This window comes from Hylobates moloch, unplaced genomic scaffold (assembly GCF_009828535.3).
Source record: "Hylobates moloch isolate HMO894 unplaced genomic scaffold, HMol_V3 SCAFFOLD_20, whole genome shotgun sequence".
NCBI lineage: Eukaryota > Metazoa > Chordata > Mammalia > Primates > Hylobatidae > Hylobates > Hylobates moloch.
This window is the reverse complement of record NW_026652295.1, coordinates 51,394,143-51,422,042: the sequence shown is the minus strand read 5'-3', so window position 1 is coordinate 51,422,042 and position 27,900 is coordinate 51,394,143. Positions and strand designations below refer to the sequence as shown.

The 27,900-nt window shown below is 40.9% G+C and overlaps 1 protein-coding gene and 1 long non-coding RNA gene across 5 annotated transcripts in view; one reads left to right on the top strand and one right to left on the bottom strand.

Moving 5' to 3' along the window:
- LRRC1 (leucine rich repeat containing 1) overlaps positions 1–27,900 on the bottom strand; it is a 128,841-nt gene that overhangs the window by 93,346 nt on the left and 7,595 nt on the right. The gene's annotated exons all lie outside the window — the stretch shown is intronic.
- On the top strand, positions 610–21,954 carry LOC131382144 (uncharacterized). 2 transcript variants are annotated; one of them, XR_009211359.1, is made up of 3 exons: positions 610–699; positions 20,945–21,116; positions 21,712–21,954. It is a non-coding gene; the product is annotated as an uncharacterized LOC131382144 (long non-coding RNA). The 2 variants fall into 2 exon arrangements; XR_009211358.1 differs by having other exon boundaries at positions 21,647–21,954.

Below are 27,900 nucleotides of genomic sequence, written 5' to 3'. Positions count from 1 at the left end.
ATTAATCCAGATGAAGAACCACAAAGACAAGGCCTAACTGCAAAGTTTTTGAATTCCCCTACTGTTTAAGGAACAAGGCAGACCATTAGTATCCAACAAATTCTACTCAACTCCCATATCCTGAAGTTACATCTGATTAGATGTTAACATCTAACGAGTCTGCTTTCTTTGTGACAAGAAAAGGCAAAGCTCCTTCAGAGCCACTTCTTTAAAAACTGCTCCTTTTGACAGACAGTCTTTACATTTTATTTTTACTGTTTACCAACAACCTACGTAAGATGTGGAACTAACACTCCTGGCCTTCGTATAATATAAGAATGTGCAGAAATGTTGGGTAGTGGCCCGCAGGCCACCCAGTGAGCCATCTCACTACCACAGCATCTAAGGACACAGTTCTTTCATTGCAACTCAGCTCTTAAAATACGGTGTGCTTGTATTTGCTGCCCAGCTGGTTCCTCTGCAGAAACACTATCCAGTGAGTACCTTGTTCAGCACATCACCTCAAGAGTTCTCTGAGTCAGAAACCTCTCTTTGTGACATGCAATCAAAAAGAATATTCAAGAAAAGAGGAATGCAGGAATTCTATAGGAAACTCCCAATCATAATCTCAAAGTAAAGTGTAAGAGCAACAGCATTCCTGCACCAGGAAGCAAGCAACAGCTCCCAGGTGTTCAGACCAAAGGGCACAATCCATTCTCGGTAAGCTCCCAGGACAATTTTCTGAGGTAGCTCAGTGGTCCCAATAGCTTCTTTGCTACCACTTCCCCAAGTTCCTACTCCCAGCTGAGAGTCCAATTTTTTTACCCAGATTTGTATAGTAAAAGGAAACAAGATCACCCATGTCACAACTCACTATGTCATATCATTAGCACCAACCAGGGAGAGACCTTGTTCTGGTACCATGGGCCCATTTTCTCTCTGGAAAGCACTTTCCACAGCCTGGTATTCCAGGCCCACAACTCATCAAAGATTTCCTTTAATGAAGAACATCTCATATGTGTGAGTGACAGCAACTTAACATTAAAATGATTTATTACTAGACAGATTTTGAAAGTCTAATTTCAAAAACTTTACGACATTATTTTTTTTTATTTTTTTATTTTTTTTATTATGATCATGCTTTAAGTTTTCGGGTACATGTGCACAATGTGCAGGTTTGTTACATATGTATCCATGTGCCATACAACACTACTTTTTATAGGAACATCTCTAAAATAATGAGAAATGCCTCTCAAGTGCCAGACATTAGGCCAGGCGCTCTACATTCATAATCTCATTTAATCCTAAAAACAACCCTGAGCCAGGCAGTTACTTTGATTTCACAGATGATCCAACTGAAGCACAGAGAGATTACATGCCTGGGTCCAGATTACATAGATGTGTCTGCGCCAGGATTCAGACTCATGTTCAAAGTCCCAGCACGTCTACGATAAAGAGCAAGGCAAAGAAGGTGCACTGTGGAGCCCAAGCTCTATAATCCAAACTCCCCAACAGTTTACTGGCTGTTTGTGTGACCTCATACAAGTTACTTAATACAGTGAATACAGGTTTTCAGAATAGTGTGTGGCATATGAGAAATGCTTAACATATGTTAGCCTTAATTATTACTATTAAACCACCACATACCACATCTTCCTATATATCCAAGTTACTAAAACTTTTCAAGAGCAAAAATATTAGATCTAATGATAACACCTTGTTGCCCTTGGAGTGTACTGGTAGGATGAGGCTAAGTGCTAAACAAGAATCATGCCAACTTTTAAGACTTCTTTCATTTTCAAAAACAGAGAAGGACCACAGACAAAAAGATATTATAGCAGAAATCAACAGACTGCAGGGACCAAATGTCTAAAGGGTCTCAGGACTAATTAACAAGTCCAGCAACCCAATCTACCAAGTATTCAAGCTACTATCCAAACATAGCATGTAAATTTAAAAAAAAGTTTTTTATACTAATCATCAAAAACAAAGCAACAAGTGGGCTAAAACATACATGAAAGGAATGGAAGGAGTTCAGGGAGGCTCAGCATCTTAGACAGTGCAAAGTCAGTCAACACTGAATGAAGGGTGGACCTAAACTGTGCACAAAAGGAACACAGGGTGAGAGAGGAGGCCTAGATCCTGCCCAGGAGAAACAGCTGTACACATTGGAAAATGGAGACAAGCCTGGCTAGGCCAGCCCCTCTGGTATCAGCCTGCCTGGCTCAGAACCAGATGGGTGCTGCCCTGTGACAGGGCTCCCAGGTCCTAGCCCTGTGAATAACTAACAGCAAAGCTTTGAGCACCTAAGATGGCAAATGAACTCAACTAGACCTCTGTGCTCCTTTCCAACATCAACAGCCTGTGATTCTCTAATTATGAAAATAAAGGAAAGCAGATAAGACAAATTACCCATGTTTCTTTTTTTTTTTTTTTTTGAACTAAGGGCCTCCAACTCTTCAGTGGGTTCTATTCCAAACATTCATTTCTAGGTCAGAGCTAGAAGCTCAGAATGCACTTCCACGTGCATAGGACCATTACAGATTGTGATTAAGTCTTTAAGTAAGCCTATAAAAGTCTGCTCAGCCCCTAATGCAGCGTAAAGAGGTCTTCTCAAAGCTTTCCAATAGCTATCCACTAGTTACAGAAAAAAGCACAAGCTCCTCAGTTTCACATTCAGGGCCCTCATGACCTGGCACATAATAATAACACCATCAACATTTTTGTAGGTTTTGAGAGCTTATAAAATGCTTGCTCATATCTTACACTAGCAACACAACTGCCCAGTGAGCAATCATTATCACAAATTGAACTCTGAAAGACAAGGCATGGAAGGTATCAGAGCCACACCTTCAACAAACCTCTCTGGCTTCCAGTCCAGTGTCCTTTCTAACTTCTGCCCCACAAATATCCGTGACCTTTCTGACTCCATTTCCCACACCCACAGGCCCATGCGCCCCATGTTCTGGCACCAGTGAATCATTCACTATTCATTATGCCTTTCCTGTTCCTAACAACCTTTCCCCAGCTAGCAGCATTTTATTCATCCTCAAATGCCACGACCTTTCTGAGGCCTTTACCCAATTACCTGGGAAAAATTAAGGTGATTCTCCAACGCATTTTGCCTCTGCTCCTTCAAGAGATTAATGAGCCCCCTGCAGTAATAAACCATATTATACACACTAAGGCATCCCTCAGAATACCCGCCACAGTTCTACCCGATAGATAGTCAATGCTACTTGTCCAGTGAAGTAACATGACACTATTTCAACTGTTTGTTTTTGTTTTTTTGTGAAAGTGTTTATTCGATTTCATTTTAAGTTCCAACTCAGGATATTTAGAGTATATCTACGCTTTGTAAGCAACTTCATTCCCCACCCTCACAACCTCTAGGCTGGAAAATGGGCAGACAGAGCAGCTTTTGGGTCAGAAGAGAAAGAACCAAATCTGCCATATTTTAAGAATTACTGAGGCAATTGTTAAGCATAAGAATTCTTAGTGCATAATCTCCAGGCACAAGGGTTTGGGAATATGATTGCTTAACAAATGTTCCCAGTTAATTCTTATGATCAAGCCAGGTTTTGGAAACAGTGGGTAAGATCACTGGGTCCTAAGCCTGGATGCACATTAGAATCACTTGGTTTAAATATACCTTATGCAAGTTGGGCCAGGGTTGGGCATTTACAATAGAGACATTATAGTCACCCAGGAAAGGGAAACTAATGGGGGGAGGAAGAGTGTTAAAAAAAAAAAAAGTCTCAGCTATTACAATGGTTTGTGTTTGTTCAAAGGGCCACAGTATATGTGCAAATATATAGTACATCAGTGGTGTTAAGATTTCATAATCGAAAGGGAGATTACAAAATGTATGTCTAAAGAGGCATGGAGGAGGACCTAATGAAAATAAGGTTGAGGAACTCTGGGTTAAGATGATGAAAAAAGTCAATCACTCTTGACATTTGCATAAAAGAAGATGTCCCCCTTATCCCAAATACTTGTCCTACAGTTGCTCTGAGTTGAGTAAAGATTTGCTAACTGAGAAACAGTTCAAAGATAATATGTACATGAATGCTGGAGGCTAACTGTACATGGGCACCTTCAGAACAGGGCACCTTATCAAATACGAGCTTTTAATATGTTATCTATGGAGAGTAATGGGGGCTCTTTGTTCTCCTCTTGTGGTCTCTCTTGGAGGATGCAGTGGGACATCCTTTATTATTTCAAGCTAGCTTGGAAAGACTGGGGAGGCTCCTCTATTAACATAAACCAAAATTAGGCTCTAGGTTGTAAGAAGGCGTGGCCTCTTTAGGGTTAAAATTAAAAATTCAGATCCTTTCAAAAGCAACACCTGGACAGCTGTGATCAGGAGTCCAAAAAAAAAAAAAAAAAAAAAAGGCAGCTATGTGGAGGAGACATAAAGATCATGCCTCAGCAAGCCCATGTGTAGGCAGGGTGCTGGCAGGAGTAGGTGGCAGCCCTAGCAAAAGGATGCTCTGATCTAGTGTGTTCTTTCTAGACACACTAGAAAGATGGGAAAAATGGTCATCACAGGCCAGCAAGGACAGGAATGAAAACTGTGACCATGCCATTCCTCTGCTTGAAAAATCTTTGAGGACACTCAGCCAGTAAGTTACTCAAATGGGTAAAACAAGCCAACAATAACCACAGAAGGAAAGTGAAAAAACACAGCAATAGAAAAAGAAGGCAATAAAAAGCACACACCATAAAAAGACAGCATAAAGAACAATCAAAAGGATATTTCTGAAAATTGTAATTTCAGAACCAGAGAGTAGCTTAAAGATTATCTAGTCTGTGGTTCTAAAAGCTGGACCATCACCTGTTCCCCACTTAACGCCTGCAAACCAGTTCTTAGTCTGCTGCATTATCATCAGACTCCTGGGCCTCACCCTCACAGTTTACTCAATAGGTCTGCAGTGAGGCGATGCATTTCAGTTTACAAAGTTCTCCGGGTGACTCTCATGAACAGCCAAGTCTGGGAGGCACTACCAACTTTGGAGACAGCCCCCTTCTCTGATTCTACAACCCCAGGAACCCAAAGCACACTTATAATGTTTATAACATCCCTTGTTTCCCATACCAATGACTTATCTGCCAATTCCCAGTGTTAACTTTCAAAACAGTGGCAGTATAACATGAGAGGGAGGGGCTGACATGGCGCCCAGTCTCCTTGGTCTAGCAGGACTGACCACTGCCCACATTAGCAGGCTCTTACACAATTACATCTTTAAGGTAAGGCAAGCAAATTTTACAACTTAGTCAATACTTGGAACCTATTGCCATTATGAAGTACACCTAAAAAGCACATGAACAAAATTTCAAAGAAAAATTCAATTATCTCTCCCCATGCATGGTTTACCGGCAACACTAAGTAGTGCAGAGGACACTGAAACACACACTGGAACACACCCAGACAGCAAGGCTAGTGATGAGATTTGGAAGAGAAGATTTGCAGGGAACATCAAATGTCCTTTGAATATGTTAAGTCTGTCATATGGTGAAAGAATTAGACTGGCTTGGCATGGCCAAATACCAGAAAACTAAAGAAAGAAAAATGTTCCCCTACATAGTGAGCTAAAATGTGTCAGGTGTCCTCTGGGGATACAGTGAATTCCCCATTCAAGTACGGTCCAGGTGACCCCTTAGTATGGTTTTATCAAGGAAACTGAAAAACTGGATGGTTGATCTACAAAGTACCTTCTTGACCCTAGGATTCTACAAGCTCAGTTTCCATGTACATTCCCCTCTTCCTACTCAAAATTTATGAAGGTTCTTAGATAACAGCACCTGATATGCATTTTGGCCTATAATTAACTAGCACCAAGTACGGCATTTGCATGAAGCAGAAAAGCAAATCTCAGGTTTTCTGGGGTTATAAAACAGCATCCAAAATTCAAGTTAACTGGAAGACAACCTTGGCAATACCATCGCAGACACAGGAACAGGCAAAGATTTCATGACCAAGGCACCAAAAGTAATTGTGACAAAAGCAAAAATTGACAAATGGGATCTCATTAAACCAAATAGCTTCTGCACAGCAAAAGAAACTATCAACATAGTAAACAGAGACAACCTGCAGAATGGAGAAAATTGTTGCAATCTATGCATCTGACAAAGGTCTAATATGCAGCATCTACAAGGAGTGTAAACAAATCAACAAACAAAAAAAAACTCCATTAAAAAGTGGGCAAAGGGCATGAACAGACACTTTTCAAAAGAAGACATAAATGCAGCCAACAAGCAGATGAAAAAAAAGCTCAGCATCACTGATCATTGGAGAAATGCAAATTAAAACAATAATAAGAGACCATCTCACGCCAATCAGAATGGCTATGATTGAAAAGTCAAAAAATAACGTGCTGACGAGGTTGTAAAAAAAAAGGAACACTTAAACGCTGTTGGCGGGAGTATAAATAGGTTTAGCCATGTGGGAAAGAGTGTGGCGATTCCTCAAAGACCTAAAAACAGAACTACCATTCAAGGCAGCAATACCATTACTGGGTATATAACCAATAGAATATAAATTGTTCCATCATAAAGACACATGCAAATGTATGTTCATGACAGCACCACTCACAATAGCAAAGACATGGAATCAACCTAAATGCCCCTCAATGGTAGACTGGATAAAGAAAATGTGGTATATATACAGCACGGAATACTCTGCAGCCATGAAAGAGAATGAGATCATGTCCTTTGCAGGAATATGGATGGAGATGGCGGCCATTATCCTTAGCAAACTAATGCAGGAGGAGAAAACCAAATATTGCATGTTCTCACTTATAAGTGGGAGGGGAACACATGGACACACAAAGGGTAACAATAGATACTGGGGCCTACCTGAGGTGGAGGGTGGAAGGAGGAAGAGGTTCAAGAAAAATAACTAATGGGTGCTAGGCTTAATACCTAGGTGACAAAATAATCTGTACAACAAACCCCCGTGACATGAGTTTACTTGTATAACAAACCTGCACGTGTACCCTTGAACTTAAAAGTTTAAAACAAAATTAAGGTTAAAACATGATGTTACAGTCCCTGGTTAATTAGAAGAAAAATAAAGGAAGCATTGACCAAATCAGGTAGAAAAACCCTAGCACTACTTTTCATGAGTATTAGAAAGGAGGAGAAAAGAAAGCTTTTGCAAAGCAATTATCAACTTGTCTTTTTCATAAGGATCCATGCTGCAATATATTAAGTTCTTTAATAAGGGAGTTCATGTAATCCCCTCATGAGTTACAAAGAACTTTTAAATATGAAATTTTGACTCCTATCAATATGATCCATACTAATAGGAGCTTATTTTCTTTTTAAATTTAAAAAACAAGCCTCACAGACAAGAATAGCATCGTGACTGGTAATGACATGTCTGAGTGAAAGGCTCAGACCAATAGCAGCCTATCCAAAACTTACACTCCAGAGTCACAGTGAGGATCAAGGGACCTGGAGAATTTTGAAAACCTTAACAGCTTAAAGTTAGGAGATGTGTCCAAGTATCCAAGCTATTTTTGTGTATTTGTGATGGCTCAGCTGGAAGAACCGCAAGGACGGTATCATATGACAGCGTTTGCTCTGACAACCCTTTCCAGAACACGGGAGGGCTTAGACCTTAACTGGACTCAGCCTTCCTCACTCATGGGAATATGCCTACATCTCCCAAGAATATACATTGGGGTTAAATGTCTGTAAACAGTCACAATGAATTCTTTATGTAGCTGTTCTTCCCCCACATTATGAAGGAGCATATTCCACCAGGACCAAGAGTAGGAAAAAATTGAGTGAGAGAGAATTTAGTTATGGTCAGTGAGATTTCGATTCTTTGCCAGTGACAGATGAGGTGGCCATTTGTCTGGTAATCCCGCGTGAACCACAGTCAAAACGTGAACCAACCACTTCACCGTCCACGCATTTACCAGGGCCTGGCCTAAAGCCCAGCAACTATATGAGCACTGGAAAACTGACCCTCCCCAGCAACCTTTAGTAAGACATGCTTTCACTGCTCCAAGTCACTTATTTATGAAGATAATGGAAATGCCAACAACTTTCCTGGCTCTCAAAATGCTAAAGCTATCCTCCTGGGCTAGGCTATAGCAACACTGATGGAATAAACCTCATATTACTTCTCCCTGACCTCCTCCCTTCCAAGGGTGTACTTCATTAAAATGTACTTTCTCTGGCTTCATGTGGACCTTTATTTTAGAGTTGTCCATCTGTTTAAACACTAAAGAAGCAAGTATAAACCATGTTCCTTGGTCTCTCTCTGGCATCTGAGCCTTCACTATTGCTGTATCCTCCCCAAGTCCTCTACAATTTTCCTCCCTCGATTGCTATGTTCTTCTTGTCAAGGATCTGTACTCCTTTCTAGCCACCTGACACTTTAAAACTGGAGGAGCTATTCTTACAGAACCTAGAAATACACAGCTAGGGTAACAACAAAGAGAAACTCTCAGCACGTGACAAGTACAGTAATTATATTTTCTTTAATAAGTTTTATTTCAAAATCACCACTGACAATGCCTAAATGCTTTTGACTGATCCCATTCAAAAATCAAAAGAACATAACAACCTCACCACACTAAAAAAAAAAAAAAGAGAGAAACAAACAGAAAAGGAAAAAAAAAAAAACAAAAACTAGCATTACTAGCATTAGAAGGCAAAGCATTAACTTTCAGGTCCTTTCCAAAGTCAGTCTCACAATGTTGCATCTGTAAATGGTCCAAAGTGTTGCTGAAAAAAAATTCCCTTAAAATCATCTTTCATAGTGCAGGAGTTCTAAGAATCTGAGAAAGGCTACCAGAGAACAATAATCTGGGAAGGGGACAAGAGAAAATATATTAAGAGGAGAAACTCAAGTGATTACTTCTCAGATAATAATCATGATCATCCAATATTCTAAGAGCAAATGAGGATAAAAACAGAGAAGCACCGCCATCATAAATCACGCACGCCTCAGTGTGCAGAGGAGGCCCTCCGTGACAGGCACTCCTGAGTCCCTGAGCCAGGTGACTTAGCCATTAGGCGTAGAAGGCACAGTGCTGAGGGCCCATGATACTTTTCAGGGCCTTCAAAAAATGTTTTCATTTATTTTAAAATCAAAAGAAAAATAAATATAATAATATGTAAAAAGAATATTTGTCTAGTACAGTAATAAAATATAACCTATAAATTTTTTAATGGAGAAAGGAGCCCATGAAGGCAAAGTGCCTATGCTAGGGCCCAGAAAACTCATATGCAGCTCTGTCCTTAAAGAGAAAGCAGATGCTAGCAAGGCAAGTTGCTCAAGATCCAAGGTGGACACATGAGAACCCACAAAGCATTCAAATGATGTACAGCATTAGTGCAAATGCTTTTCTGCAGTGAGAGCTGAACAGTGAACCCTGCATATTACAATAGGCATAAACGAAAGGAAAAAAATAATTTTTTGCTTTCAATTTTTCAAAGAAAGCGTGGTGTAAGTGACATATTCATAAGTGCTCTCTGGAATAATAAAGAGAGAACAAGCTGTGGTACCTGAATAAAGAAGAAATAAGTCAACAAGTTCTTAAGATCCTCCTATGTGGTTGGCACTGTGCAATACTACAGTAGTAGCCCATAGTGTTCCCTAGTAAGTGTTGACATTCTAGTGTGTGGCCCTGTTCTTTCTTCCCCCAGTCATATCGGCTTCACTTTTTAAAAATATTTACTAAGTTTTAATTTTACTACATGTACACTTCAAATACCAGAAAACTAAAGAAAGAAAAATGTTCCCACTTTTCTAAGAGACTTCAATATCTTATTACATATATTACATCACAAATAATTTCCTATGTCCTTAAATACAACATCTGGAATTCACTAAGGTAGGTGATAACCTGATAACCCTCTTACAGTATCCTGAACACAATGGAGAAACATGGGCTGAAGAATAAAATGGGGGCGGGGAGGTTAAAACGTGTTGAACAATCAAAGACGATGCACAGAATGCTGATTAGTGGGCTCATGACCTGATGATCTGCTTGCTGGAGAGTATGATGCAGGGCTTCACACTGTTCAATATTTTAACTTTACTGATGTTGACCAGCACTGTGCCTACCATGTGCAAAGCTCCATACCAGATGCTGTACACACACTGACTTACCTTACCCTTTTAACAAGCCTGTGAAATAGAGACTTTCTTCCACTTCATATCTAGGAAAGCATATGGGGATGGAAGCTCAAAGAAGTTAACTTGCCAAAGAGTATACAGATAGTAAATGGCAGAAGTCTGAATTCAGTCTCCAGCTCTTATTTTCTTTCCATTGGATGGACATGTTTATTTCATTTTCAGGGTTCCTGAAACTAGCTAGTAAGTTGTATGAAAATCAAGTGGAAAAAGATCTCTTTAAAGGCAGCTGCAATGAAGCTAATGTGCTAATCTAATGAGATTAAATTTAGACCTGAAAAACGTGAAATCTTGCATTTAAATCCAAAAACCCTAACATTCTGTACAGAATCATGGAGACCTGGCCCAAAGGCAGCATGCATGAACATGCTGGGATGGATTTAACTAAAAACTCAAAGTGAATCCAAGAGTTATACATACTAACTGAACTATAAACTCAATCTGAATCCAATAGGTACACACATATATTCACATGCTCTAGAACTGCATTCATAGAAGTATTAAGCCCAGGATGAGGGGAGTGACAGTTATCTGCCCTGGCTAATAAATCTCATTTTGGGTAGCACATTTTAAGGACTTTGGTGAAATGTGGTATCTCTGTAGTAGCATAACCAGACAAAATAAATGAACTAGAAAAAATATTTAACTGAAGATGATTTATATAGAATAGGGTAGGGTGAGTTCATGGGTGGACAGGATGGCGGCATACATCCTTCAAATACATATGGAGTCTCCAACGTGCTCTCTTCCTTCCCAATTGACTTTACAATCCTGTGGTCCACAAAGTGGAGGTTTTCTACTTCTTTACAGATGTCCAAGCACACAAAGTACCTCCTCAATCCAAGACTAAATAATTTAAGTTTCTGCTAACAGAAATTTAGGTGTTTCCCCAGGGCTTACTATGTATTCACTTAGTAAGTATTTAGGCACTTCTGTGGAAAGAGGGTAGGAACATAATGTCTTCTTTAAGTACTTTTCAAGGCCCTTAAATGACATTTACCTCCTCCTCCTCCTAGTTCTACCTGCCAGAAGCATACATCATAAGCATCATAAGATAAATGTGATGGGCAACAAAAGGCTGTGTTAGGATGTAAACCCAGAAAAGATATCCGAACTTCCTTTCTCCAAAATGCCTATTTTTAACCTTCATCATTGCATCATTCTGCCACTTAATTCACCTTTCTGACAAGACACTCAAGTTATCATCGGACCCTTAATTGCCTCTCTCTCTTCCACAGCTCTTGGCATTTATAGTTTCCGATCCCATAGAGCTTTAACTCAGGCTCTGATCATCCCCCACATGGGTCAGTGCTACTGCCTCTTCAGTCTCTCAGCCTGCAGTGTAGTTAACTGTGCTGTGACCCCGACAGTCCTGTACTCTTATGAGGGTCAGTGCCTCCCTCACAACTTGAAACCCAAGGTGCATTCATTGTATCAAAGCATTTAGCTGCTCTACATGAGTTCCTATGCTCTGCCTTGAGTAATTCACACCCCAAAAGATAAAAGCATTTATGAAATGAAATTAAATGAGGTTAAGTATCCTCCACCATTTCCTAGAAGTAAAAGGAAGTAGATTTGGCAAATCACCTCAATTACCTTGATGCCTATTCTGGAAAAGATTCAAGGACACATTTTTTAGAATTTTAATTTAGAAAGCATTTTTTACTTAACTCCTTTCCCCTGTTATCTTTCTCCATGCTCATACCATTATACATAAACATCCAGTCACACACAGAGTTTAGCACTGTTTTGTAAAAACAGAATCTCATGCAAGCTTATCTGCCTTTCTTTTCTTACATAAAAATGTATCAAGAAAGTTCCTCTGTGACAAATAATAAAACTTTATTTAATTCTGTAAGGACTGCACCATAGCCATAGTATGTATGTACCATAATTTATTCAACAATTTCATTGACAGGCATTCACTGTATTTCCTTTTTCTTTTTCCTTTCTTTTTTGCCACCACAAAAAAATGCACTATTGACACAAAAATCCTTCCATTTCTATCTTGATACACTGGTATTTCTATTTATAAAACAGAATGCCAGAACTGGAATTATTAGGCTAGATTTTTAATTTTAATTGATAAGACCAGAATGACTTCCAAAAGAGCTGTATCATTCACATGTCTACCATTGCCCTATATCCCAAAGGCAGATTTTTTAAAAGATAGCCTGTGTGCATACAAGCATTAATATAGATTATCTCTGGAAAGATGCAAAGGTAATAAAAGAGTGGCCTTCTCCTTAGAAAGGAAGCACAGACCTGGAAAAGGGATGCAAAGAACACCCACTTTTCATTGTACGTGCACCTGTTGTGCTGTATTCATGTCTTACCATGTCCATATACGACACATTACACATGCAAAATATAAAATGCTCTTTAAAATATTTGTAGACATTTCAAAAAAAGTGCTGATCATACAGCACACATAGCACTGGCTTTACGCAATTAAATGATATGAACTTAAAATGCATAGGATGCAGCTTGATCATTTTTTTAGTACCTACATTACCCTAGATTCTAGGGATACAAAAACTGAGGCAATCTGCAGCAAGGAGAACACTATGTATGGTAAGTAAAATAAACAAAACACAGAAAGACAAGTACATGTCTTAACCCATTATGCCTATAGTATGTGGAACCTAAAACAATTCAGTTCTGGCCGGGCGCGGTGGCTCACGCTTGTAATCCCAGCACTTTGGAGGCCGAGGCGGGCGGATCACGAGGTCAGGAGATCGAGACCACGGTGAAACCCCGTCTCTACTAAAAATACAAAAAATTAGCTGGGCGTGGTGGCGGGCGCCTGTAGTCCCAGCTACTGGGAGAGGCTGAGGCAGGAGAATGGCGTGAACCCGGGAGGCGGAGCTTGCAGTGAGCCGAGATTGCGCCACTGCACTCCAGCCTGGGCAACAGAGCGGGACTCCGTCTCAAAAAAAATAAAATAAAATAAAAAAATAAAATAAAACAATTCAGTTCATAGAAGCAGAGGGTAAAATGGTGGTTACTAGAGGCTGGAGGTGAGGAGAATGGGGAAACGATAATCTCCATTCTTAAGGGGGTATAAAGATAATCCCCATTCATTCTTAAGGGTACAAAGTTTAAGTTAGGAGAAATAAGTTTGATTTTTTTAGGTCAGTTGCACAGCATGGTGAATAGAGCTAATAACTGAGTTCTGTACATTTTAATATCACTAAGATAGAACATTACATTTCAAATGTTCTCATCACAAAAATGTTAAATATTTGAGGCGATATGTTAATTAGCTTGATTTAATCATTTCACATTATATTAAAAAATCATAACATCACTCTGTACCCCACAAATATATACAACTATAATCTATCAATATATAATTTTTTTAAATGAGAAAAAAATGAAGACAGTCCCTTCCCACAAGGAGATCAGAATCCCATAGAGAAAAAGACCTGTGTGCCAGATACACACAGTGCCAGATGGCAGCTATGATGCTTGGGTGAAGGATGCCCCAGGGCTCATGAGGGAGCCAGCTAGGTGGTATGCAAGTGGGTCATCAGACAACCAGTATCTCGGATTGAAATTAGGGGCTGTAATCTTAGGTAGGGATTATGGGTGACTTTTTCTTCTATGTCTTTAAACATTTCTGTATTTGTCAAAGTTTCTTAAAAGGGCATCAATATCATGTCCATAACTGGGGGACAAAAATCTCTTTCAAAAGTATCAGCTGAAATGAATGTTTTTAGCTCATAAATTGAGCCACTAATTAAAATTCTGGCTATCTTCTTTGTCCTAAGTGAAGCTAATGTGTTGAAATGTTTTAAAGGGCGAAGAGAGCTGGATTTTTAGTGGAGGTTCTGACTTTCAGATTGTTTGGCATATATGAAAGTATTCACAACAAGTTGCAAAGGAATCGGAAATACAAGGAAAGAAGAGGTGTTATGCACATTTTTTTATCCTTCCCTCTAGCCCTCCATGGGGTTATTTTGAAAGAAATATTCAGTTTACAAAGTATCCTAGAAAATATATAACATCTTGGATAAGAAACTTTAACCTGTGATTTATATATTCTGATTGTAAGAAAGCTACATTTAAAGGCAACAACTAAAAATACTGCCCTGTTTTGATTTGGGTAACTCCAAACAAACATAAAAAGGCTTTTTACTGATTTCTATAGTCACTTGGCACTTAGCATTTCCATCTCAGTGACTTCTCTTTCCCATATGTTTCTTTCATAAGAGATTCAAGAAGCTTTTGACAGAGATACCAAGGGTTTCAATTCTAATCCTAAAATATACCTATATATTCTGTCACGTAATGAACTCGGAATTTTTAACGTATAGTAGGTAGAGAATATAGACCCAACATCTATTTTATACTCCAAGACTAAATTATCCTGAATATAATTACCAAGCCAAGAATCAGGAAATACACCAAACAGAAAAAAAAATGTGCATTTTGGTACCATGCTCACTGTAATTTATAAACTAAAAATACCTAATAGCCCAGTGTCAAAAGTATTGAAAATTAAAGCCTCTTTTACATTTTTAAAAAGTGCCTCTGAAACTGGAATTACATTAGACACATCTTCATGCATTTGCCAAAAGAGCTCATGTTATAAAAGCAAAACTTTATATTAAAATTTTAAGTGATTAGCAAGAAAAGAATGCAGAGTTATTCCACTTCAAAAGTTACAAAGGGGAGATGAAAACTAAAAGCAGCAACATGCTTGGGTACTCGTTAAACCTACTTATATCCTGGATACAGGAAGCATTTTGTTTTGACAGCAGTATGCGCCAAGACCAAAGTATTATTTTTCAGTGCTATCATTAAAAACAAACAAAAATAAAACATTTTTAAAAACTGGCCTGCCTATCTTCCAGGAAGATCAAGATCATATTGGCCAAAACAAAAAGTTTCACAGGAATGACTATCTGTGTACAGTGAACTCTTCACAAGTGAACGCAGGAGGAGAGAGAACTTGCTTAAGTTTGTCCACTGAAAACAAATGCCCTAAATTCCCTACAGACTCAACATGAACAGACCAAATCTTACAGTCTGGAAAGTCTCTGGGCCTTGGCAGGACAAAATTATAAACAACTGTCACCATGTTTCAATAAGCTACGAGGAGAGGACTGGACCTGAGGCAGGCTTTTGGTACTAGTTCCTCAGGACACGCTCCCTGTGTGTGCATATGCAAGTATGTGGAGAAAAAGGCCCTAAAGTGGAGGAGAAAAGAGAACAAGAGAAAAGAAAATCTCAAATAATGGCCCGGGGGAGGCCCAAGGAAAACTCATGACCTGGAGCTATATGCCGTGTCTGATGGAACCATTGTCCTCACTTAAAGGTGAGAAAAATGAGGCTCGGAGATGACGAGTAGCTTTGCTAGATCATATAACCATTAGAGGGTAGAGACAAGACATGAACCTAGGTCCATTCAACCCCAAAGCCCACTGCCCCACTGTTTCTCATAGTGTGGCCCCAGGACCATCAGCATCAGTCACCTGGGGCACTAGCTAAAACTACAGATTCCTGGTCCCACTCACGACCCCCATCCCCACCCCAACGTAATGGGTGAAATTACTGGAAATGAGGCTCTAGAATCCGTATTTTTTAAAAGAACTCCCCAGGTGCTTCTCGTAAAGAATCAAGTCCAAACCACTGTTGTGCTCCCCGCAACAAGTGACCAGCCAGAGAAAGACAGTCTGGTTCCTTATACACAAGAGGCTCGGCGGTAAGCCTGGTTTACATGCATGTTGTTCAACAATTATGCTGCCACCACACGGCCACATTCACATCATTCTTTAAAATCATCACTTAGGGAAGCCCATACCCTAATATTTCCTCATCTACAATATCCAGAGCTCAAAGGGCCCAGAAAGACAGTAATGCAGGTTTCAAAGTCTATCTTAGTATTTCAAAGGCCAGTAGAAATCGCACATTTATCCCCTAAAGACCGACCAAAGGTCTAACTAAAATGTCTGAAAATAAGAAAATACAACGTTAGCTTAATAAATATAGCATGTCTGGAAGCAAGGTTTTCAAAGCTATGCTGGTAGCACATACTCCGACCAGGCTGCACCATGCAAACATCTGTGCACCTTCTTGCTTGGACCAACCTTGGGGACTCACTGCTAAGTAGAACAACAGACACTGTGTCAGTACTTCAGTCACTTCTCTTATTGTTTAGACTTAGTTCTTAGTCTGCCTCAACCACCAAATGTAAATACCTTCAAAGAAACAAAGATTTGCAAACACCAGTAATGGACAGATATGTGTAGGTGGCATGAGGATAATTCCCAAAGAGGTTCAATGGTGTTTTGAAATTTGAGTAAAACCGACAGAGTGATTAATTTAAGGGCAAAATATGCATTTGTATGTGTAAGCACCTTTTTATCTGCTAATTTTTTTAAAAAAAGTTTCACTACCATCTAACAACAATTCAGTTAATTCATTGAGTTTAAAAACTAAGAAAATAGAAGATTTTACTAAATAAATCAATACAATGAATATTTGACCTGCACATTACTTTAGCCAACTAAATTGAGCTGAATCCTATAAAAGATGAGTTGGAGTTAGAGAAGTAAATGAGCAATGAAGAGAAAAGGGAGTAGAGAAGAAAATGCTGTAAATAAGCAAAAGAGGAAGTACGAATCAAGAAACAAACCATGAGAGCCAAAGGACACTCTGTATAGAGGAAAGGAGCAAGGATGCAAGGGTTTCAGAAGGAGCTAGCAAAATTTCCAACACAATCTGCAGTTCCTTTGAGCCACAGGTTTCAGATTACTGTCATTACCTATTAGCTGCTACTGAAAAACTAATTTAGCTACTTAGTTCCTTATCTTTAAAACCTCCAAGCCAGATGAGATGACAGAAGGCAAGGTGTTTCAAGACTATAGAATCCAATTCAAAATCACCTCCCCACTTCACTCCCTGCCACCGTCCTAGGACCTGTCGAGGTGTCCAAAGATCAGAGGGTGCAAACAGGCAGCCCACAAAGCCACACCCAACCTGTATACCTGATTCCTATAGCTCACAGTGCATTTTCCAAATTGTTGAATAATCGTCCATTTTTAATTACTGAACACTTAAAAATCAGGAAACGGCACGTAAAAATTGATTTCCAGAAAAAAAAAAAAAACCACTGAGCCAGGCAGTAACAGCAGGCCCACCTCCCAGCTGGTGGAGTTGGGCAGGGGCAGCTGTCCTCTGTAGAGGGGCCATGCACTCTCTGGTTTGCACAGTTTTGTCTATAACTAGCCCACCCTATTCTACAATTCGCCCACTTGGCCCTTACCACAGGTATTTGATTTTTTGGTCCCTCATGGAGCTGATCTACCCAGCAAGCAAGCATAGCAACGCCTGGGCTTCCTTAAGGGCAATGACCACCACACCCCTCCAATCCACAGGGTCCACTCCTGAGTCACACCCCATAATATGGCCTCACCCACAGCTGCTTCCTCTTATGAATTTTCAACTCCAGTATCCTGGATCTGGCCATGACCTCTCCCATGGCCCCAATCCACTATGCTGCTGTTCCATTTTTCTCTCTGCCCACCATTCCTTCTGGAACTCCCTTCTCTCTCTCTGTCTAGCATCCCAAGTACCTTTTCATCAGCATCCTCAGTGGCCCCATCCCACCCTCTCATCCAGCCACTCCCTATTCCATAGGTAGAACCAGCACCCACAATCCACCTTTCTCTATCCTAAGCCTGTATAGTTGAGCACTCTAGAGGAAAAAAAAATGAGAAGCCTGGCACCACCAAAACTTCATGCCAACCTTAGCAATGCCCATTAGCTCCCCCTCCCATTCCTTCCTCTCCACTACCCCCAAGGCACCCCATGCTCCACCTCCATCTCCCTCACCTAGCAGACTGCCCTATCTCATCCTGAACTGAGAAAACTAAAGCCACCAGGTTTGATCTTTTATTTATCCACAAGCACCCTTCCCCTCTTTCTTCAAATTCTGAAGGTGGTACCCAGTCACTCAAACCAATAATTCAACTGTTATCCTTCACTCCCCCAACCACCAAACTCTCGGCTTCAAATCCAGTCAGTCACTAAATTCTGCCCAGGTTTGCTTTCTAAATATTAACCCTATCTCCTCCAGTCTTGTTCCCTTCAAATCCATCCAAAAGCTGCATTAGGCTGAGCTCTCTAAATCAGTGTCTAACAAGACACTCCTCTACCTACAAAATAGAAGCCAAACTCCTTAACCTGGCATTCAAGGCTGCCCATGATGGGGCCTTATCTCTTGACATCTTCTTCTTAAACCCCATGCTTCCAACAACACTTGGCTCTGGGGTGCCCCTGCCTGTGCAAGCAATACCCTCTACCTCCAGGAAGACTTTGCTATTAGCTTCACAACACAGGCTCACCACGATCTGATCTGCTCAGGTGTCAAGGCAGGGACTGTGCACTCACTTTTGCGTCCCCAGTGCCTAAGGCACACAGCAGGCCATCAATATGTATTCACTGCATGAGGATTTCAAGGGTGCCACCCAATCGACAGGGCCTGTCAGATTAGTACCTCGCATGCAAAAGCCTGCACCTTTGTAGTCTAGCAGACCTGGACTTAACCCCAGCCCAGGCTTTTCCTAGATGAGTGTCCCCAGGCAAAGTGCTCAGCCTCAGTTTTCCCATCTGTAAAGTGTGACTTAAAAAAAAACCTCACACATAAGGCTGATGTGAGGGCAGGACAAAATCTGTTTAAGTGCCTAGTTGTACATCTGGAATACTGTATGCAGCTAATAAAGAGCTGCTATTGGTATTTTAAAAGTTACAACTGAGGTTTTAGTCAACGCTTCCTATCCTGTGTGTGAGCAGCTCAGGCCTTCTCTTTTGAGAGAAAGCTCCCTGCCTTTTGGCCATTTTATTCCTCATTAACACCTCAACTAATAGACAAGTGGAAGAGGAAACGTCCTTCTGTCAACATGACTAATGACATACTATCTTTCTGTGCTACTGTTGACCCTCTGCCAGCAGGACGTGCTGACTCAGCCAGCATCATCACCTGCCTCTCAGGTGGATAGCAAACAAATGTGAACACGCCTAACTGGGGCCAGAGCTGTGGTCTGCGGCCTACGGAGTTCCTCCTGAGACAGACGCCTGTCTCAAACAGAAACTAAAGCTGCGCTCCTGTCATCACTGGGCCCTCAGAATAACTCACTATGCCAAGGCACTAAAACAGAGTGCTTAGACACGATGAGAATGTGGACATATCTGAGGAGTTACGTATCTAAACCACTCCATACAAAATATATTTTTTAATGAAAAAAATACGCTTTTTGAGCATTTCTGTGATTAACGCACTGAATTTCCCAATGCCTGGGGTAGAAACACGTAAGTAAGTCCCTGATGATAAGCTGATAGAAAACAAACAGATACACAGCTAAGTCCTGTCCTGATGAATCTCATTAGAAAAGTAAACCTCGAAGGCTGGGGGAGCAGAGAGACATTGACAGATTGGAGACCTGCGATGGTTTCACAGAGAAGGCGGCACTGATATTGGAGAATAGCGTTCTGAGCAGAATGGACAGCACCGCGAAAGGCACAGAGGCTGGGAGAGCTAGTCCTATCGCTGAGTGACAGAAAATTAACAAGTTAGAAACTAAGTGTATTGATCACTTTAATTTTTATTATACCCTATTTATGTATGTTATTGTTCTCTCAAAATTTCTCACACAAGAAGTGAGAATAAAATCTAGGGAAAATGTCTACGTGTAAAAGCTTTTTTTTTTTTTTTTTTTTTAGACAGAGTCTCGCTCTGTCGCCCAGGCTGGAGTGCAGCGGCCGGATCTCGGCTCACTGCAAGCTCCGCCTCCCAGGTTTAAGCCATTCTCCTACCTCAGCCTCTCGAGTAGCTGGGACTAGAGGCGCCACCACCACGCCCAGCTAATTTTTTGTATTTTCAGTAGAGACGCAGTTTCACCATGTTAGCCAGGATGGTCTCTATCTCCTGACCTCATGATCCGCCTGCCTCAGCCTCCCAAAGTGCTGGGATTACAGGAGTGAGCCACCATGCCCGGCTGTAAAACCTTTTTTAAGAATACTTTGAAACAGAAATCATTTCTCCTAGAGATTATTCCTGAGCAGATGGCCCTTATGCTTTTGGCAGAAGACATAGGGTTAAACGAGAGACATAACATTTATCTACTACTCCCTGATGGGAAAGAAGGGTGTCTGCAAGAATCAGGCAGGTTCTCACCGTCTGCCTGCCTTCCTTCCTGCCTTCCTTCCTGCAGCAGGCACTGCAGAGTGCCCACCCCACACTCATTCCCAACCCCTTTTTCCAACTGTTCTTTGCCTACCTGCTTCCCGCTACAGAGTCAAAATTTAAAATAAAATCAAAAAGCCAGACACTGTCATTGTCAGCCTTGCTGGTGGCCAGGGCTGGCCTGTGACTCTATCCCTTTCCTCTCTGCTAAGGGTACCACCACGGGACCAAGTCACGGGGAAGTCATACAAGTGCCCAGCACTGCCCCTACCTTCAGGCTTCCTGATGTGTGAGATAACTAAATACCTGTTTCATTAAAGGCATTTTAGGTTGAGATCTGTGTTATTTGCAGGCCAGAGTATTCCAGATACATTCCTCTGTCTCTCTAGGGCTGAACCCTCCACTAAGGAGAAACTACCAGTGAATTGAAACCACAGAAGTTACCTGATGCTTCTCTTGGACCAGATTTACCTTGTACCTGTATCTGAAAATTGAAATAAACATTTTAGAATATATAAACTTTTTAAAAACTAAATAAAGTACACATCACATGTAAATATCTTCTGCTGTATTTACCTTACCAAAACCACCTTAATACGAAATTTCCTTTTAAACAGTAAGTTACCAAAGAGGGATGATGACTGGGTTGAAGAACAGAGATCTGATTCGCTTTGCTCCTGTCCCCATGCAATTTCAGTGAATCACTATAGTTACCAGTGTTGTGGGGCATAAATAACACTGCCCCCTTCCTCCTCCTGCCATTTTGCAACGAAGTTATCAAAAATCAAGGTATGAGAATAAGTGTAATATGTTATTAGATAAGATGGATCTACTGTAAAATGCTTGTTTTCCCTTAACTTTTATTAGCATCCATTTGTAACAGCACTGAAATATGTACAGTTCCAGAAAGCACATTAGAGCCTCTTTATAATACTGACCTTTACAGTCAAGACTAATGATTTCCTCATAAGCTAATCACTTGATATGCTTTGAGAACAGGAAAAAATAGTATATAACAGCTGAATAATTATGAGCAGACTTATAATGGGAGTGCTGCTATGAGAAAACAAATGCTCATTGCTGTTCAGTGAGCTTCCTACTGTTTTCCCAGACGGATGTGCTTTGACTTTAAGTATGTATATAAAGATTCAGCTGTAAGTTACGTCCTGAAAGTAGGAAATCTAGCACCAAAGAATAGGTGTCACTAATCTTTGAAAGATTATGTTTGAATGAGCTCATTAATATTTATTGACCCCTTTCTTTAAATGATATTTCAGCTCAGTGCTCTTTTTCTTTTCGTTTATTTGTTTTTGAAACAGGGTCTTACTCTGTCACTCAGGCTTGAGTGCAGGGGTCATGGATGTCTCTCTGTTCCCCTTCACAGAACAGATGCAACTTATGGCTCATCAGGTGGCTTTTGGTGCAGACAACACTGTCTCCCCATGTCTGACCTTGAGGCAGGAAGGTCCAGTGATAAGGAACACTGGCTCTGGAGCTAGACTGCCTCACTTCAAATCACAGCTCTGCTACTCTGCTACTTAGTAGCTGCATGGCCTTGGCAAGTTATTTACCCTCTCCATGTCCCAGTATCCTCTTCTGTAAAATAAACTGGTTTATGTGAAATATAGCTATGGTTGTAAGGATTAAATGAGTTAATCACGGGAAGTGCTCAAAGCAGACTGAGGCACATTGCTCATAAAATGCTATCATTACTATAATTATCAATTACCCAGGTTTCCTCTCCTAAATTCTAGGTCTCATAAAAACTTCTGCCATGACTCAACTCAAGTACTTTACAGTTCCTATACTGCAGTTCCCTTTTCCAGTCCTCCTTAAATCAATAAATAATTCTGCTACCCCCTCCCCATCAATACAACCAAAAATCTACATCCTGCAGGTATTGTCCACTTTACCCCCAAGCTATCTTAGTATTTACTGCTACCACCACAGTCAACGTCACCAGCAGCACTTCACTAGAACCTCTCAATAAAAGCCCCCTCTCCCGGTCTCCCTGCTTCTTCTCTTCCTATCATCTAATTTCTAATCAGCAGGCAGAGTGAACTCTCTAACAAAAATCATCTTATAGGCTTATGATCTGCCACACTTCAACTGATGAAAACCCATCCAATCTCCTTGCCAGGCCCTCCAGTCCCTGCCAATATCCTCACCTGGATTTCCTACTGCCCATGCCAAGGGCTCCAGCTGCACTAGCCTTCTTTCTGCCCATAAACTCACCAAGCTCATCCCCAAGCCTTTGCAGGAAGCTCTGCCATATTTACATGGCTGCCCCACTCCATTTTTGCAAATGTCACTTCCTTGGAGACATCTTAAATAGAAATCTCCATTTGCATTGCTCTCTACAGTACTTCCTTCTTTGGGAGGGCTTGTTGTTGTTGTTTTTGTTTTTGACACGGAGGTTCACTCTTGTTGCCCAGGCTGGAGTGCAATGGTGTGATCTTGGCTCACTGCAGCCTCCATCTCCCGGGTTCAAGCAATTCTCCTGCCTCAGCCTCCCAAGTAGCTGGGATTACAGGCATGCGCCACCACGCCTGGCTAATTTTGTATTTTTACTAGAGATGGGGTTTCTCCATGTTGGTCAGGCTGGTCTTGAACTCCCGACCTCAGGTGATTTGCCCGCCTCAGCCTCCCAAAGTGCTGGGATTACAGGCATAAGCCACTGCGCCTGGCTTCTCTGTTTTGTTTTCTTTATAGCTTTTGTAACTACCTGAAATTCATATTTTCTTATCTGTTTTCCATCCTTACCTAGAATGGAAGCTCCATATGGACAGAGATGTATTTGCCTTTCTAGATAGAACAATGCCTGAAGCACAGCCAGCACTCAACAATAAGTATGTGGAGTGAATGAGGGAAGGAGGAGGGAAGGTCTGTCAGGATCCAGCAGAGACCCATCCCTAGTCCCCATTCCTGAACCAAGATGCCTCTGAAGCCTGACACCAACATCCCATCAGAGAAGCCAGCTATTCACGAGGAGACTGGAGAGCTGTAGCCTTTGATCCTAACTTACTCCTTGCAAAGCCACCTCAATCTGATACCGACCCATAGATATTTCTAATGGTCAGTCCCCAAACTAAGTTTCCCAAAATACAATCTCTCAGGTACTCAAATCAACACAAAGGGAAGTTTCAAACAACACCCTCTGAATTGCTTGAGTTCATTTAATAAGGACACAAAAAAGATCCCAGCCAAATTCACCCATTTTGCCTCATTTTGAAAAGCTGGGAAAATGCAACTGACAAAAGAGAAAAACTTCAGTGTTCAAAGGTTGTTGGGGGTGAGGGAGTGTGAATGTTTTAACCAGCGAAAATCTGCTGATCTTTTTTCCTTAATTGGTTCTGGGAATCAACAACTGACCACAGGAGGGTAAGTGTTTGGAACAGCTTTTCCTTATTATCAAATCCTTGATTATAATGATTAAGCCTAGATTTGTGGTTCTACTAAACCTCATGAAGCAACCTCACAGAGTATGTGCACAACTGTAGCACCACTCATCAAAGGTTCACTCTGGGACATCAAGTCATAAAATTAGCATCAGAGAGGGTCAACACACAGAGGGACTTTGCTGACAACACTCAGGTAAGGAAACTGAGGCTCAAGAGAGTATGTGATCCGCCCAAGGTCACAATGCTAGTGTTGGACAGGACCAGGACAAGAACCCAGCGCTGACACCCAGGCCAGTGCTGTTTCCACTCCATCATGGTGCCACCCATACACACAAGGACTATAGACTGCCCGGTTCTTCTTGGTGTCATGTTCAAGCTCTCCCTCACAGGTCTGGTTCAAAGCCATTACTAAATCCACTCCCCAAAAGGGCTGAAAACTTCCCCCAAGATGCCCTTCAAACATGCATTCAATGTCTGCTCTGCACCAACCACCCTATTAAGCAGCAGGAATGCAAAGAAAAGATGTGTAGCTTTAAGAAACTTGCTTTGATGAGGGACAGAGATAATTACAAAAACGCAACAATAAAGTCAGAAGTGTCTCCAGAGACCACAGAGGAGATGGGAGGGCTTCCGGGAGGAATGTTAGCTCTGGAGCTCTGTCCAATTGGATGAGGAGCAGTGAGACAGGCAAAGAAGTGGGAAGAGTACTTCAGCATAGGCGGAACTACAAAAACGAAGACTAAGAAACATGAAACAATACGTCAGCAACTAAGGGCAGCTAACGCGCTGAAACACAAGGCTGAGGGAAGGTGAGGTGGCAGGGGTAGGCGGAGCACGGAATGCTGCCAGACTGTATCCTGCAGGTGCGGGGAAGCCACCACAGCAGGCAATCACTGTCGCATTTGTGTCTTAGAAAGATCACTCTGACCAAGTATTGAGAAAGGATTTGAAGGAAGCACAGATGAAGGAGTGTGGGCCTCTACCACAAAAGTCAGTATTGATAACAATGATCAAACTGTAGCGGGTACTTTCTATCTCCCAGATACTGTTCTCAGCACTGTCTACAGAGTAACACATTTAACTTTCATACAACTTCATGAGGTAGGGACTATTATTACCTTCTTTTTACAGATGAGTAAACTGAAGTACAATGAAAGACTAGTTGCCTATCCAAGGTGTCACCATGAAGAGGACAATCTCCTAACAACTATGCATACTTCGTCTTCAAGTAAGAGGATCTGGCCTGAATGGAGACTTCAGCAGAAGAGACTGAGGCAGGGGTGCTGATCCATGCAGTCATCACAAGTTAATGACCAAGCTCTGTGTCCCCAAACATCCTGCACACCACCCTGCCCTCTCATTCCAGAAAGAGAACCGAGGCAACCCAGAGTAAGAATCTATGCTCCAAACACAGCATATGTCACCTCACAAAAGCTCCCTGTCTGCAATGCCCTCCTCCCTCCCCAGCCTGTCTAAGCCTGGCAGCAGTGAAAGCTGGAGTCCTGCTTTTCTACACCTCAAATGCAACAAGCCTCTGACAAGGGCCCACAGCACAGCAACTCTTGGCATGCACATTCATGTGGCAAGTATTAGATATTAGTCGTCCAAAGATCTGGCACAAATACCTGCTCAACTGACTAAAGCCTACCCGAGGCCTTTTCCAGACCTACGGAAAAGAATTGCACTCAAGAATAATGGGCATAGAGATAAAAAGAAGAAAAAAAAAAAAAAAAGACAGCCTCTAGGCCTATTTTTCAAGATCTCACAAGGATCACAGGACTTGGGTGTCAAGAATCGGGAATGTGCAGCCCATGTCTTTATTTTCCTTTAATACATCACTTTACCTCTCTAGACTTTAGCTTTTTAGGTGCAAAACGACAGATTAGATCTGTATAATCTCTGGGCCTCCATCCAACTCTGACTAAAAAACTGAAAATCTAGCAATATTTTGTAAAGTACATATCCATTGATCCAGCAAATATGCTTCTTGAAATGTATCTTAAAGAAACATTTGCACAGGTATACAAAGTAATAAATACAAGAACTTTTAATCCAGCATGGCTCATCATTGCAAAGAATTAGAAACTATTTAAATATCCAATAATAGGAGAAGAGTTAAAAAATAAATAACAGTGCTATATCCAATACAATGAAATACTATAGCACTCGCAGTAATGCTATAATACTTCTATATACATCAATATGAAAAATGTCCAAGATATGGTGTTAAGTAAAAAGAACAAGCAGCAAAACAATTTATATAGTGGGAGTCCTATTTTTGTTTTAATAACAACAAATACATGGTGATATATGAAGAAGAAAAAATCTATAAGAATACATCCTAAAAACAAAGGGAATTTTAAATATCTTCACCACAAATAATATATGAGGTGATGAGTATTTTAAGTAGACTGATTTGATCATCCCACAACGTATACATGTATCAAAACATTATGTTATACCATATACATGTATACAATTATTTGTCAATTAAAAATAAAATTAAAAATTTTAATAAAATCAAATTGTTAATGGATGATATCATTTCAAGGAAATCAAGTGACTCTTCTTTCTTTTTTGTTCTTTGGATTATTTTAAGCATCCAACACACACTACTCTCATAATAAGATAAACACAAGACAACCATAGCCAAGGTCATTTGCACTAATAACATGAGCCTCGAAGGCATTTATTCAGCATCTTCCAGATCAAGTCAAGCAGTCAGAGCCCATATCACATCCTGAGAGGTTTGAAGTCCCTTTCTGGCCCTCACAACTGCTCATTTGACTCAGGCACCTGGTTCTCACCACAAGCCAGTGGACGGCCCTCCTGATTATCTCTTCCCAAGAAGTGGGGGTGGACTGCGGAAAGAAAGGTGACTATGGTGGCCAGATGGACAGAGTCCTCTCCATTCAGCCACACAATCAAGGAGTCAGTCTGGAACATGCTGTAATTAGGTGTAACACCACCTTCCACTCACCACATGACAAATCCATTCCGTGGGGTTTTTAGAGACAAAAACACCAAATTTCTTCCAACTGAGTCAACTTCCCTGAAATCTAAACATTATAGTCTAGATCAAAATAATGAGGAGGGAAAAATTTTAAGTATTACATCTTATTTTAGGAGTCCAAGGTATTTTACACGATACATACACACACACACACACACACACACACCCTATTAGATCTTCTAAAATACCACATGCAATAGTAAATTACCATTCCATTCCCGTCCACTAAATCATACCCAAGAGAAAGTTAATGGACATCCAGAAGTTTCTCCTATGCATTTAGGAAGATCTGGCCCATGGTCTCATCACCCCTCAGAACTATCTTATGAAGCAGAGGACAAACATTTCTAGCCCTGCATCCTGGGTAGAGTCCTAAAATAGGTGAACTTGCCCTAGACTTCAGTGAGCACAGTGAGAAGCCTGCAGCACTCACTGGATCCTCACCCAAAAAGAACGCGACACCTCATTCCACGGCATAGCAAGACCATGTCTGGGATCTGTCATCATCACAAAGAAATGTTTACACTGCTATTTCTGATACTCTTGTGTAAATCTCAAGAGTGGCTTACCCCTAAAGTCTCAAGTCTGTGGTAAAGGGTCCGTTTTAAGGAAATCTCAAGTACCTGTTTGTTACAGTACAGAAGATGCAAAATTCTGGCAACGGGGGAAATTCACTGGAAGCCTGTGAGGTGGAGTCAAAGTGCTCCCTTTCCACTGGGAGCCCCAGGAAAAGGGAACTGGGGGTTGTGGAAGCAGGCTCATTTTGCTGTTTTACCATACTAAAAGCATGACTCTATCTTTGTCAACTCTCACAAAGTTTCATTAGGCAAATGGTTTGTTTTTCTCAAGGACTTGAGCTACTTTTTAAAAAGATATACAAGCAATGAGTTTCAAGTTACTCTAGAATCATAAATATTCTCCAAGTATGTGTCTTTGAAAGCATCCTCTACTCCAGCACAGGACAATGAAACTAAAATTCATAGTATAGAACCAGCATAAATATACATTCGTATTACTCAGAAAACTAGAACCCACAGTGTTACCAGGGTCACTGCTGGTACATTTTTATAAATTTAATGATCACGTTCATCTAAACAAAACCAAAAATAAGCAAACTCTTCCTACCCATAACACATCTGGCTGTCCATCTTCCTCCCAA